At 35.7% G+C, this 13448-nt stretch overlaps 1 long non-coding RNA gene across 1 annotated transcript in view; it reads left to right on the top strand.

Annotated features, from left to right (window-relative positions):
• LOC110260405 overlaps positions 1–5438 on the top strand; it is a 59320-nt gene extending 53882 nt beyond the window's left edge. Inside the window, exon 6 of the long non-coding RNA XR_002343651.1 lies at positions 1279–5438. This is a non-coding gene — a long non-coding RNA (uncharacterized LOC110260405). The remainder of the gene's footprint in view (positions 1–1278) is intronic.

Here is a 13448-nt window from a genome sequence, read left to right as displayed (position 1 = left end):
CAGTAGTAGAAATAGATTAAGCACTAATAAAAAAATGTTCACAGTTGCCTTTTGTGATATGGCTTAAATTTAGTGCCTGGTAATCAGAGGGGGAAAAAAAAGGAAGCAAATGGAATTATGAAAAGTAGAGGGAATTGATTATTTTGTAAGCATAAGGATTGTGAGGAAAGACACAGCCATACTAATGTAAATGCAGCTTCCAGCAAATCTCGTTTTTTCTTAGCCATAATTATGAAAATCCTCTTGAGCATTCCAGTCTGTTGTGAGATTCTTTGCTGTTTTTCACAACAGAGACAATTTCAGTTATCTTAGAAATCTGGAGCTGCCTTCAGCCTGATGCCCAGAAGACTCGCTGGTACTGTGCTCCGGGTCAATTGTTGCTTAAACTACTTTTAGAGTCTATTCAACATGACAAGCAGATCAATCTTTTCAATTCAGAACTGATGAAATTCTACATTTTGGAAAGCATTGCCTGGAGACTATGAATTCAATAGATGTTTTTTAGGACCATTTGGTGTTTCTTTCTGCTCTTTTACTAGGGCTTCTCTACATGCAGATCTCTAAGCCAATTTGGAGCTTTTAAACAGGCTTAAGTTCTCTCAATACATAATTATCATTCCAGACGCTAAGGAATTAATCTTGGAACATCGTCCTGTAGTATAACTTAGTATTGACGCTGATTTTAAGCAGTTTGTGTAAAATGAGGAAATTAACATTATGGTTGTACTGAGGCATCTCTTGAAACTTAAAAAACATATGCTGAGGTGTGCATAGATGAAAATGCTGGGGTAAAATGTGCTTTTTCTCAGCTATAACAAGAAGGATGGAAACTCACATTATTTACCATTCAGACTTATGTTACAATCAAAATGCTTCCATATTTGAGTCCTAACTAATTATATCCCAAAATAGATTGGTATAAGAGCAAATGTATCTTAGACGGAAAGTAGAAGGCAAATAGGCAGCAGCTGGATAAATGACACCTGCAGTGCAATCAGCCGTGATTGATTTAATGGAGTTAAAACAACTCATCCCACTCCACAAAAGAATTTGTGGAAAATTTTGAATTTTTTGGTTATACTTCCTGAAATTGTTTTGGACTTTTTGGTGAACTAACACAGAAGAGCTTGGAAACTGGGCTAAGAGGCTGTAGAAAGGATGCGCCCTGAATCTGTGTGAGGAAACAGACTTAGGTGGGCTGCAAAGGGCCTTGAATTCAGGGCTGGATAAAAGAATTCAGTGCCTTGGTGAAGAAACTTCTCTTTTCTATATTTAAAGGTAACAGGATTATGTTGTTGGGAAATAGAAAATGTTCCAACAGAAATTCTTTACTGAGGTGAGCAGTGCCTTCCAGCAGCCCATGCCGAAATGAAGCTGAGTCTCTACGTAGTTGCTCTACCTGTCCAAATACTGCATCTGTGATTCTGGCATTGATATTTCAGGTAAGCTAAAGTGGCATAAACTAACTGTGAGATAAGCAAAGAGAGGTGGGAAAGACCTTTGTCTGGGCCACACGTTGTGGGCACGACCGTGAGTTTAGGGGTACACAATTTGTAACTGGACTTGTTTTTAAAAACCTCTGGTTTTAGCATTCGATATCCTGATTGTGAAGCCCATGGAGCATTTTAATGCCTTTGCCAGAAGTGCTGGTGTTGTTTGCCCTCCATTTTGTTTCAAGTGTCATTAGGAAAGGTTTAAATGATGTGCCTGACATAACCCTCCTGCCTGTGGAGAGATCAGAGATGTGCTGTGAGCCTGGTGATAGCAGGAGAGAATGCTCTGAACCATTTTTATATGCTTTGTTTCGATTGGTTGATGGTTTGGCTTCTCAGGCTGCTGAGGCTGCAAAAGGAGTAAGGGGAACAAACCAGCCACTAAATTTTGAAATACCGAGGAGGTCAGAGAAGCTGGGGTTATTATCATCTCTCAGTGAGCACATAAAGCATTAAACTTTTTCGGTCTCATTTTTGTGACAGAGATTTTGACAAGAACATAAAATAAAAACCTCACAAATTCATGCTGCCGACAATGATTATAACACGACCCCGGAATGGTATTAAATGTCAACATTTCTTGAATCAATTTGAAGATAGTGATCGGGCAGACCTCCACAGACACTGCAAATGATTCCAGTAAAATTTCTCCCTTTCTGATTTTAATATTGTAAGAAGTGAAAGGATTTCAATATCACATGTGACGAAAAAGGATTTTAAACTCACCATTGAATTCTGAGGAGTAATAGATTTTCACGGAATTATAAGGCTTGTTTCTGAATCCTCCTGCAAAGTACATAAAACAAGCCCAATAATTTCTAGAGATCCTCACATCATAGCATTTTACTTCAAATTAACCTCGTGGTTTTTGATAATTTAAAAATACTAAATCTTAATTTTTAATTAGCCTCTCCTTATCAATGGCTTTTCATGGAGTCATTTTTGGTTATAGAATAATGCTTTTGTGCAAAATATCCACAGCTCCTTTGGTCATTGCAACCAAACAGACTCTTTTTAACCATGTGATAGACTCACCAGATTAATAGAAACCAGCATTTTGGGTTCAATTTGTACCAAGTAGAAATTAAACACAACTTTGAAAAGCATGAAAAAGTAGAAAGTGTACATTATTCTCAATATCTACATCTTAAAATTGCTTAAAAGGAAAGGAACGTGTTTAAACTGCTCATTCTTGATCCTATGTTTCCTTGAGGAGTCCAAAGAGCCACTAGGTGTTGCTCTAAGATAGCTTCCTATAGACAAACCAGCAAAGTGCTTTATGATCTTAAGATTTCATCGGTCATTATAACTTGCTTAAAAATGCTAAGATTAAATCTGAGGCTTAGAAAATTAGCTTTAACTAGTATCATGATCATCTATTAAAATACGTAGTGCATACATACATACTCCCCCCCAAAAGCCTTGTAAATGAAAATCAAATATGAAATCCTATGTAATACCAATGGTTGTATTCATTTAATACCAAAATAATCAGTTTAAGTGTGGCAAACACAACTACCTTTTTTGTTTACTTATGCCTTCCCCAAGGCAATGGTTGACATTTCTGAAGTGAGGAATTGTTCTAGCATCAGGGGAATGGAACCTCTGTTTTAGCCCAGGCTTTTTACTTTATCAAGCAGCTTCCTCAAAAGGACTTTTGGATCTGGGTAGTATGATACCCATTTTCTCTCCCTTTCTCTCCCTCCCTCTCAGCTAATAATCCAGGAACCCATCGGGTATTCTGTGACATTTGGCACACACATGAAATGAGTTTTCTGGGTTCATTGATGTTTCTCCAAAGTTGAAAACTACTCTGTGCCCTAGCTTGGCAAATTTAGACTGATCACCTCAAAAGCCTGGATGAGAATATTAGAAATGTTGCAATATAAAAGTGAGGTGAACTAGAAGAACTTCAGGGAAGGTACGGAATAATGCCTAGTTTCTGCACATTTTTGTGGCTCTCCATTTTACAGGGCTCTATAGTTTTGTGAAGGAGAAAAGGACAAAAATGCTGTTCTGGTAAACAGAACCATGGCTATAGCTTAAGAAATGACCAGCGACGGTCTCTTTGAGCCTGTCATTCATGGTTTCTTACCTTTAAATTAATATGAAGGAATATAAAATGTTAAACTACAGTGGATTATAATTTTGTTTCCACTCCATTTTGTAAATAAAAGGCTTAGTAAACTATTTCCAAAAGACATAGTAAAAATCCTCCTGACACTGTTTTTGATTTTGCATCTTTGGTTAAGCTCAACCAGAGTCAATGAATCAAGGACTTAATCTTTTTTCCCCTGTTTTTCTTTTTCAGCTGTACCTGCAACACATGGAATTTCCCGGGCCAAGGTTTGAACCTGCGCCTCAGCAGCAATCAGAGCTGCCACAGAGACAACACTGGATCCTTAACATGCTGCTCCACAGTGGGAACTCCTTGACCTTGGAAGGAGTTAGGTCTGTTGATCTAATACCTTTTATACCATCAGTGATTATGCTAGACCATCTATTAATAAAGTTTCTTTTCTGAGGAATTATAAAATAGAAAGTTTGCAACTTAAAAAATATTGGAGCTGTAAACAATGTCATTTTTTGGGTCATCTTATGATACAGTTAACCCTGAGTAAAATATTTCAACTGCGTTTGTATATATCAACCTCATTAATATATTTGGGGAAAAAACATTAGCAGAAAATGTACAAATGCTTGCTTATCTTGGAATTTGCCTGTATTGAATAATTTTTGAAGACCAGGAAGTTTGCCATAGTAACATAGTCTTTAAGGAAACAGCTTTTTAGAATCAGGGGGCTAGGGTTTGAATCCTGACATTTTCAAGCAGATTAATCCCTTTAAATCTTCAGTTTCTCAGCCATTAAATCGGGAAAACTGTAGCATTCAGGGTGTTGTTGTACGAATTACAAAAAATAAAACATATTAAGGATTTGGCTTAGTGCCTGCATGATGGAAAATATCCAATAAACATTACATTGAACTCTGTCCTTCTGTCTTTGTATTTGGTCTCAAGGACATTCACAGTGTTCTCCAGAAGTGACTGTCACAATACATTGGAATTTATCCTCTTTAAAGCACCAATTGCCCTTTCTGATTTACTCTTTAATAGGAAATCTTTTGATATATAGTACATATTTTCAATATTTGCTGCTCTGAGTATACCCAGCATGGTTTAACCATTTCTAGATGGCTCAGTACTAATATAACGGAGATGAGTTATAATATTCTTGCTTTAGTAAAGGTATCGTTCAGGCATCATTGCACAGGAGGGATTTTTACATTTTCTCTAGGCAATGCCATGTTAGTGTACTTTTGGGGTTCCTATATTTACTTTGCAAAATTTTTCTGTCTTTTCTCTTATGTGGATTATAATTGGAAATCAGAGTGAGAAGAGAAGTGAGACAATGTATATAGCACATAATATAGCCTTGGGAAAACACTTTCTATGTTTGGGAAGCAGAAACTGAGATCTGATGAAAGGGATGAGGTTGGTGCATAAAGTCTCATCTATTTCCACTGCCACTCATGGGCATTTTTCGCTCACCTTTGGGATGTTGGCTGAATTCTGGATGATGGAGGTTTGATAGGTGCTACCTCTGATTCAATAAAGTGTTACATCTTTTCTTGCTCGATCAAGTGTGAGACTTAACATGTACTAAATGAGAAGACATTGCTGTTCCCTAGAAATGCTACACCTCTGTCTTAAACTCTGGTATCCCATTCTTCGAACCTAATCTCCATCATTCAATCATCTCCCTTCCCTTCCTCCTTTCTGCCTCTTTCTCAAATCTTTTTGAACTTCTAGTGCTTCGAGACTTCAAGTTTTCTTCATCACCAGCTTCTTTTGTTTTTACTTCTTCATGATCTCATTGCTTATAACTGCATTGTCTTAAAAACTTTACTCCCTTACTTACCCTCTCCATACTTCTATTTTTTTCTTTTTCTTTTTTATGGCTGCACCCACAGCATATGGAAGTTCCCAGGCTAGGGGTCAAATCAGAGCTGCAGCTGAAGCCTACACCACAGCCATGACAATACCAGATCCGAGCCACATCTGTGAACTACACTGCAGTGTTTCCACATGCCAGATCCTTAACCCACTGAGCAAGGCCAGGGATCAAACCTGTTTCCTCACAGAGACAATGTGTCCTTAACCTGCCGAGCTTAAATGGGAAATCCTCATACTTCTATTTAACTCATCTGAAATACTTCATTTGTGTATCATTGCAGTTGTTTTTACAACTTGGCTATTGAGCAGTGTGGAGGTGGTGGTGGTGGTGCAGGAAACAGATGTAACATATGGAGACAACTTTACAGATTGCAGGTAGACAGGACAATAAGATGCCTGCCTGCAAGAGCTATTGATTTTCTTTTATGTGGCTAGTCATCTGCCTCTCTGTTTCCAGTAACACTGTCACTGTTCTCATTTGATGTCATGTCCTCTCATAGCCTCTTCACTCCTAGCAAGTCATTCCACTTCCTACTTCCCAGAGTAGAGGTCATTGCAGACTTCTCAGCTTGAGCATTGCCATCGCCCGTCTGTCTACTTTTTTTCCTTCTTTTCTATGAGCTCAGTGGATAAGTTATCTCTTCTCCTGCCTGAAACTGTCTTTCTGCCTGGGCTCTTCATCCTGTTTCCTTCTGCTTTCTCACACTTCAGTCCATCAGTGATGTTCTCCCCTCTCCTATCAAACCTTCTTTCCTGCTGGATCCCTTAGGAGAAATTTCTATCTCTTGGCTTCCACTGGCCAAATCCGCATCAAAATAAATAATGAGAATAACCTGTAGATTAAAATAAGAGACCCATGAGTCTAAACTGATTTAATAAATATATGAAAAATAAAGAATGGAGAAAAAGCTCTTCCTTACATGCCAACAAAGCGAAGAAAATTGAATTAGCAAATCACAGTTTGGCAGCCACTCTATTAATCTTTTCAGATAAGGATAATATATGAGTGCAAAAACTAGTGGGTGAATATTTTTAGAAGTAGCAGGATATTTACATAGTCTCAAAGACTTTTCCAAGACACTTATTAATTACAAATGGTTGCTAATTAGATTTACAAGGAGAAAGTTGACAATGCCACCCGAATTAAATGATCACAGTAACATCTCCAGCAATAGGACAAATAGATACCTGTACTTCCTAATATGATGCAGTGAGGACAAGCCAAGCTTATCTTTGTGGTCTTTCCATAAAAAATACATAACATGAATTTCATCATGAGGTGACCCTAGGTGAACTTAAATTAAGGAACATTAAGCATATTTCAGCAAAGAAGACATACGGATGGCCAACGGGCACATGAAAAAAATGCTCAACACCACATTAGTTTGTATTAGAGAAACACAAATCAAAACTACAATGAGGTACTGACTCATACTGTTCAGAATAGCCATCATTAAGAAGTCTACAAATAACAAGTCCTGGAGAAAAGGGAACCCTCCTACACTATTGATGGGGCTATAAATTGATACAGCCACTATGGAAAACAGTATAGAGGTTTCTCAGAAGACTAAATATAGAACTACCATAGGACCCAGCAATCCTAGTCCTGGGCATATATCCAGACAAAACTTTCCTTGGAAAAGATACATGCACCCCTGTGTTCATTGCAGCACTATTCACAATAGCCAAAACATGGAAACAACCTAAATGTCCATCAATAGAAGAATGCATTCAGAATATGTGGTCTATATACACAATGGAATACTACTCAGCCATGAAAAAGAGCAAAATAATGCCACTTGCAGCAACATGGGTGCAACTAGAGATTCTCATACTTAGTGAAGTAAGTCAGAGAGAGAAAGACAAATACTATATGATATCACTTATATGTGGAATCTAAAATATGGTACAGATGATCCTATCTACAGAATAGACTCCTAGACACAGAGACCAGATTTGTGGTTGCCAAGGGGGAGGTGGAGAGAGTGGAATGGACTGGGAGTTTGGGGTTAGTAGATGCAAAATATTACATTTAGAATGGATAAGTACTAGGGTCCTATTGTATGGCACAGGGAATTATATCCAATCACTTGTAACAGAACATCATAGATGATAATATGAGATAAAGAATGTATATATAGACAAAGGAGGCAAGAATATACAATGGAGAAAAGACAGCCCCTTCAATAAGTGGTGCTGGTAAAACTGGACAGCCACATGTAAAAGAAAGAATTTAGAACACTTCCTAACACAAAAATAAACTCAAAATGGATTAAAGACCTAGATATAAGGCCAGATCTATAAAACTCTTAGAGGAAAACATAGGCTAAGCACTCTCTGACATAAACCATGGCAACATCTTCTCAGATCCACCTCCTAGAGTAAAGACAATTAAAAAAAAATGAGACAATTAAACTTAAAAGTTTCTACACAGCAAAGGAAACCCTAAACAAAATTAAAAGACAACCCACAGAATGGGAGGAAATATTTGCAAATGAATCAACTGACAAGGGATTAATCTCAAAAATTTATAAACACCTTTTGCAGCTCAACTCCAAAAAACCAAAAAACCCCATCCAAAAATGGGCAGATCTAAACAGACAAGTCTCCAAAGAAGACATACAGATGGCCAAAAAACACATGAAAAGATGTTCAACATCATTCATTATTAGAGAAGTGCAAATCAAAACCACTGTGAGGTACCACCTTACACTGGCCAGAATGGCCATCATCAAAAAGTCTACAAACGATAAGTGCTGGAGAGGGTGTGGAGAAGAAGGAACCCTAATACACTGTTGGTGGGAATGTATATTGGTGCAACCACTGTGGAAAACAGTGTGGAGATTCCTCAGAAAACTAAGAATAGAATTACCATTTGATCCAGCAATCCCACTCCTGGGCATCTATCCAGAGAAAACCATGACTCGAAAAGACACATGTACTCCGATATTCATTGCAGTACTCTTTGCAATAGCCAAGACATGGAAACAGCATAAGCGTACATTGACAAAGGAGTGAACAAAGACGTGGTAAACTTTGGAATATTACTCAAGCATTAAAAGGAATAAAATACTGGCATTTGTAGCAACATGGATGGACCTAGACATTATCATGCTAAGTCAAGTCAGTCAGACAATGAGATACCAACATCAAATGCTATCACTTACATGTGGAATCAAAAAAGGACAGAATGAACTTCTTGGCAGAACAGATATTAACTCACAGACCTTGAAAAACTTACGGTTTCCAAATGAGACAGGTTAGGGTTGGGGGGATGCACTGATGGTTTGGGATAGAAATGCTATAAAATTTGGTTGTGATTATTGTTGTACAACTATAAATGTAATAAAATTCATTGAGTAGTTAAAACAAAAACAAAAAAAGCAAAAAAATCAAAAAAAGAATGTGTATATATATGTATATATACATATATACACACACACGCATATATATATAAAACTGGGTCACTTTACTGTATAGCAGAAATTGACAGAACATTATAAATCAACTATAACAATAAATTTTTTTTAAAGGAACTGTCTACAAAAATAAATTGTCTCTAGCCTTCAAAAGTAACAAGGTCATGAAAGAGAAAGACTGTGGAACCTCCAGATTAAAGGAGAATAAAGAGACATGACAGTTAAATTAAAGCACCATGTGATTCTAGATTAGAGCCTAGACTAGTTTTTTTTTTTTTTTCGTTTGCTAAAAAGGCATTAACGGGACCACTAAGAAAAATTTTGCATGTGGTTTATTGATTCTATAGAAATATAGTATTAGTGCATTTTTCCAAGCTTTATTGAAATGTTATTGACCTATATATAATTTAAGCTGTAAAATGTGATGATTTTATTACATGTGTATATTGTGAAGTGATTACCACAATAAGATTAGCTAACACTACCATTCTCTCATATAATTATTTTTTTGTGCAGTAATAACATTTAAGATTTACTGTCTTAAAAACTTTCAAGTATAACATATTGTTAATTATATTCATCATGCTATATATTACATCCTCAGAATTTATTCATGTTGTAACTGGAAGTTTGTACCCTTTGACCAATATCTCCCCCTTTTCTCTACCCCTCAGCTACTGGCAACCACCATTCTGTACTCTATTTCCTTGAGTTTGACTTTTTTAGATTCCATGTATGAGTGAAAACATACAGTATTTGTCTTTGACGTTTCATTTAGCATAATGCCCTCTATGTTCATCCATGTTATCACAAAAGGCAGAATTTCATTCTTTTTTATGGCTGAATAATGTTCCATCCACATTTTCTTTATTCTTTCAACTGCCAGTGAATACTTAGACTGTTTTCATGTCTTAACTATTGTGAATAATGTTGCAGTGAACATGGGGGATGCAGATATCTCTTCAAGGTAATGATTTCATTTTCTTTGAAAATAGGCTCAGAGGTGGGATTGCTGGATCATAGTGTAGATCTATTTTGAATTTTTTTGAGTAACTTCCATACTGTTTTCCATATTGGCTATACCAATTAGATTCCTACCAGTAATGTGCAAGTTTCCCTTTTTGCCACATTTTCACCAACACTTGTTATCTGTTGTTTTTTTGATCATGGCCATTCCAACAGGTATGAAGTGATATCTCACCCTGATTTTTATTTGCAATTCCCTAATAATTACTGATGCTGAGTATTTTTTCATGTACTTTTTTTTGAGAAATATCTATTCAGGTTCTTTGTCCATTTAAAAAATTGGATTATATTTTTTTCTATTGAGTTTTATGAGTTCCTTATATATTTAGCATATTAATCCTTACTACATAACATCATTTGCAAATATTTCATCCCATCTCATAAGTTGCCTTTCCATTTTGTGGATATTTTCTTTTGCTGTGGAGAAGCTTTTGAGTTTGATGATATCACACTTGCTTATTTTCGCTCTTGTTAGTTGCGCTTTAGGTGCCATATCAAAAAAAAAAATCATTGCCAAGACTCAATAAAGGAGTCTTTTCTCTGTGTTTTCTTCTGGTGGTTTCATAATGTCAGGTCTTACATTTAAATCTTTAATCCATTTTGAATTAGCTTTTGTAGGTGGTATAAGATAGGAGCCCAGTTTTATTTATTTGTATGTAAATATCAGTTTTCCCAAAACCATTTATTGAAGAGACTATCCTTTCCTCATTGAGTATTCTTGGCTCCCTCTCAAGTATTAGTTGACTATGTATACATGTGTTTATTTCAGGGCTCTTTATTCTGCTCCATAGGTTTAAGTGTCTGTTTTTATGGTGGTACCATGTTTTGATTACTATAGATTTGCGCATAGTTTGAATGCTTTTGTCTTGTTCTTCTTTTCTCAAGATTGCTTTGTGATTCAATATAGATTTTAGGGTTGGTTTTCCTATTTCCATGAAGAATGCTATTGGAATTTTGATAGGGATTGCATTGGCTCTATAGATGGCTTTGGATAATATGGACCTTTTAGCAATACTAATTATTCTGATTCCTGAACAAGTGATATCTTTTAATTTATTTTTGTTCTCTTTAAGTTCTTTCCTTTTACATTTTCAGTGTAGAGAAATTTCACTGCCTTGGTTAAATTTATTAAGTGTTTTATTATTTTTGATGATGTTGTAAATGGGATTGTTTTATTTCTTTTTCATGTAGTTCATTGTTAGTGTATAGAAATGCACATGATTTTTGAGTATTGATCTTGTAACCTGAAACTTTACTGAATGTGTTTATTAGTTCTAAGTTTTTTTGTGGAGTCTTTAGGCTGTTCTGTATATAAGATCATGTCATCTACAGGCAAATAATTTTATTTTTTCTTTTCTGACTTGGATGTCTTTTATTTCTTTTCCTTGCCTAATTGCTCTGGTTAGGACTTCCAGGACTATGTTGAAAGGAGTGGTTAGAATGGGCACTTTGTTTTTTTGTTCTGGATCTTAGCAGAGAGGATTTTAACTTTTCACTGTTAAATATGATATTAGCTGTGGGCTTGCCATATATGGCCTTTATTATGTTGAGGTATGTTCTTTCTATACTCAATTTGTTGAGAGTTTTTTTTTTTATCACGAGTAGATGTTGAGTTTTGTCAACTGCCTTTTCTGCATCTATTTAGATGACAATATTCTCTTGATGAATTGACCCCATTATCATTACATAATGACCTTCTTTGTTTCTGTTACACCTTTTGACTTAAAGTCTATTTTGTCTGGTATAAGTGTAGCTGCCTCTGTTCTTTTTAAATTTCCATTTGCATGAGATATATTTTCCATGCCTCTGCTTTGAACCTCTGTGTCTCTAAAACTGAAGCAAGTCTCTTATATGCAGTAAATAGTTGTCTTGTTTGTTTAATCCATTCAGCCACTCTGTGCCTTTTGATTGGAGAATTTAATCCATTTATATTTAAAGTAATTACTGGTCTGCCAGGACCTATTAACGTCATCCTATTGTTTTATGGCTATTTTGTAGTTCCCATTTTTTTTTTTTCTTTCTCTTTTACTGTCTTTGTGAATTGATGGTTTTCTGTAGTGGTTCTCTTTGATTTCCTTCTCTTTATCTTTAGTATATCTACTGTAGGATTTTGCTTTTTAGTTACTATGAGGGTTACATAAAACATCTTATAAACATAACAGTATGTTTAAAGCTGATAACAGCTTAACTGGGATTGCATGCAAAAACTCTACTCTTTTACTCCCCCTCTCCATATTTTATGCTTTTGATGTCACAATTTACTTTTGTTTGTTTGCTTGTTTGTTTTGCTTTTTAAGGCCACATCCATGGCATGTGGAAGTTCCCAGGCTAGGGGTCAAATTGGAGCTATAGCTACACCACAGCCACAGCAATGTGAAATCTGAGCCATGTCTGCAACATACACAACAGCTCACAGAAATGCTGGATCCTTAACCTACTGAGCAGGGCCAGGGATTGAACCTACATCCTCATGGATACTAGTTGTGTTTGTTACCACTGAGCCATAACTGGAACTCCCACATTACTTTTATATTGCTTATGCATTAACAAATTATATTAGCTATAGTTATTTTAAAGTTTTATTGAAATATAGTTGATTTACAATATTGTGATAATTTCTGCTGTACAACAGTGATTCAATTATACATATATCCACATCCATTCTTTTTCAGATTTTTAAAAATTCTTCGTCCTTTAAGCTTTTATACTAGAGTTAAGTTATTACACACTACTACTATGTTATAGTATTAGATTATTCTGAATTTGACCATATACTGACATTTACTAGTAGGTAATAAAAAAAAACTTTTCATTGTTTTCATCTTATTAATTAGCATCCTTTCATTTCAGCTTGAAGAATTCTTTTCAGCATTTTTGTAAGGTAGATCTAGTGGTGATGAAATTCCTCAGCTTTTGTTTGTTTGGGACAGTTTTTTCTCTTTCCTTTATTCCTAAAAGACAATTATGCTAGGTACAGTATTCTGATTTGACAATTTTTTTCTTAGTGCTTTTAATAAATCATCCCACTCTCTCCTGGCCTGCAAGGTTTCTGCAAGAGTCTGGTTGGTGCTGGGGTGGACCAGCTCTGAGGCTCATGGCAAAGTTGAGCACTCACTTTATTTTCCTCCTCCTATGGAGACAGTGTCTCTCTTTTCCCTGAATACCTGCAGGGAGTGTCTAAGTGATCTGATAGGGTGAATCTATGTTTCCTACAATTTTCAATGCATCTTTTCTTATTTCTGTGCTTCACCCAGGTGTTTAATGCCTCATCTGATTTTGAAGGAATTTTTGTGAATGGATAGTCATTAAAATTGATGTTTCTGGAATACCTGTTAGAAATTCCTATAACACTATTTTCCGATGCCACTCTCATCTGATCTATATTAGTGTTAATATCCTGATTTTTGTAATTGTACTGTTAGGTAGTAAAATGTTATTTTTTTAAACAAATGCATACTGAAATATTTTGAATATCAGGGTTAAAGGGATATCATATCTGCAACTTATCTGCACATAATTCAGAAAACTTAAATATACACCCTCAATAAAGCAAAT

Source organism: Sus scrofa, chromosome 1 (assembly GCF_000003025.6).
Source record: "Sus scrofa isolate TJ Tabasco breed Duroc chromosome 1, Sscrofa11.1, whole genome shotgun sequence".
NCBI lineage: Eukaryota > Metazoa > Chordata > Mammalia > Artiodactyla > Suidae > Sus > Sus scrofa.
Note: the sequence above shows the minus strand (reverse complement) of the source record. Positions and strands in the feature narration are given on the sequence as shown.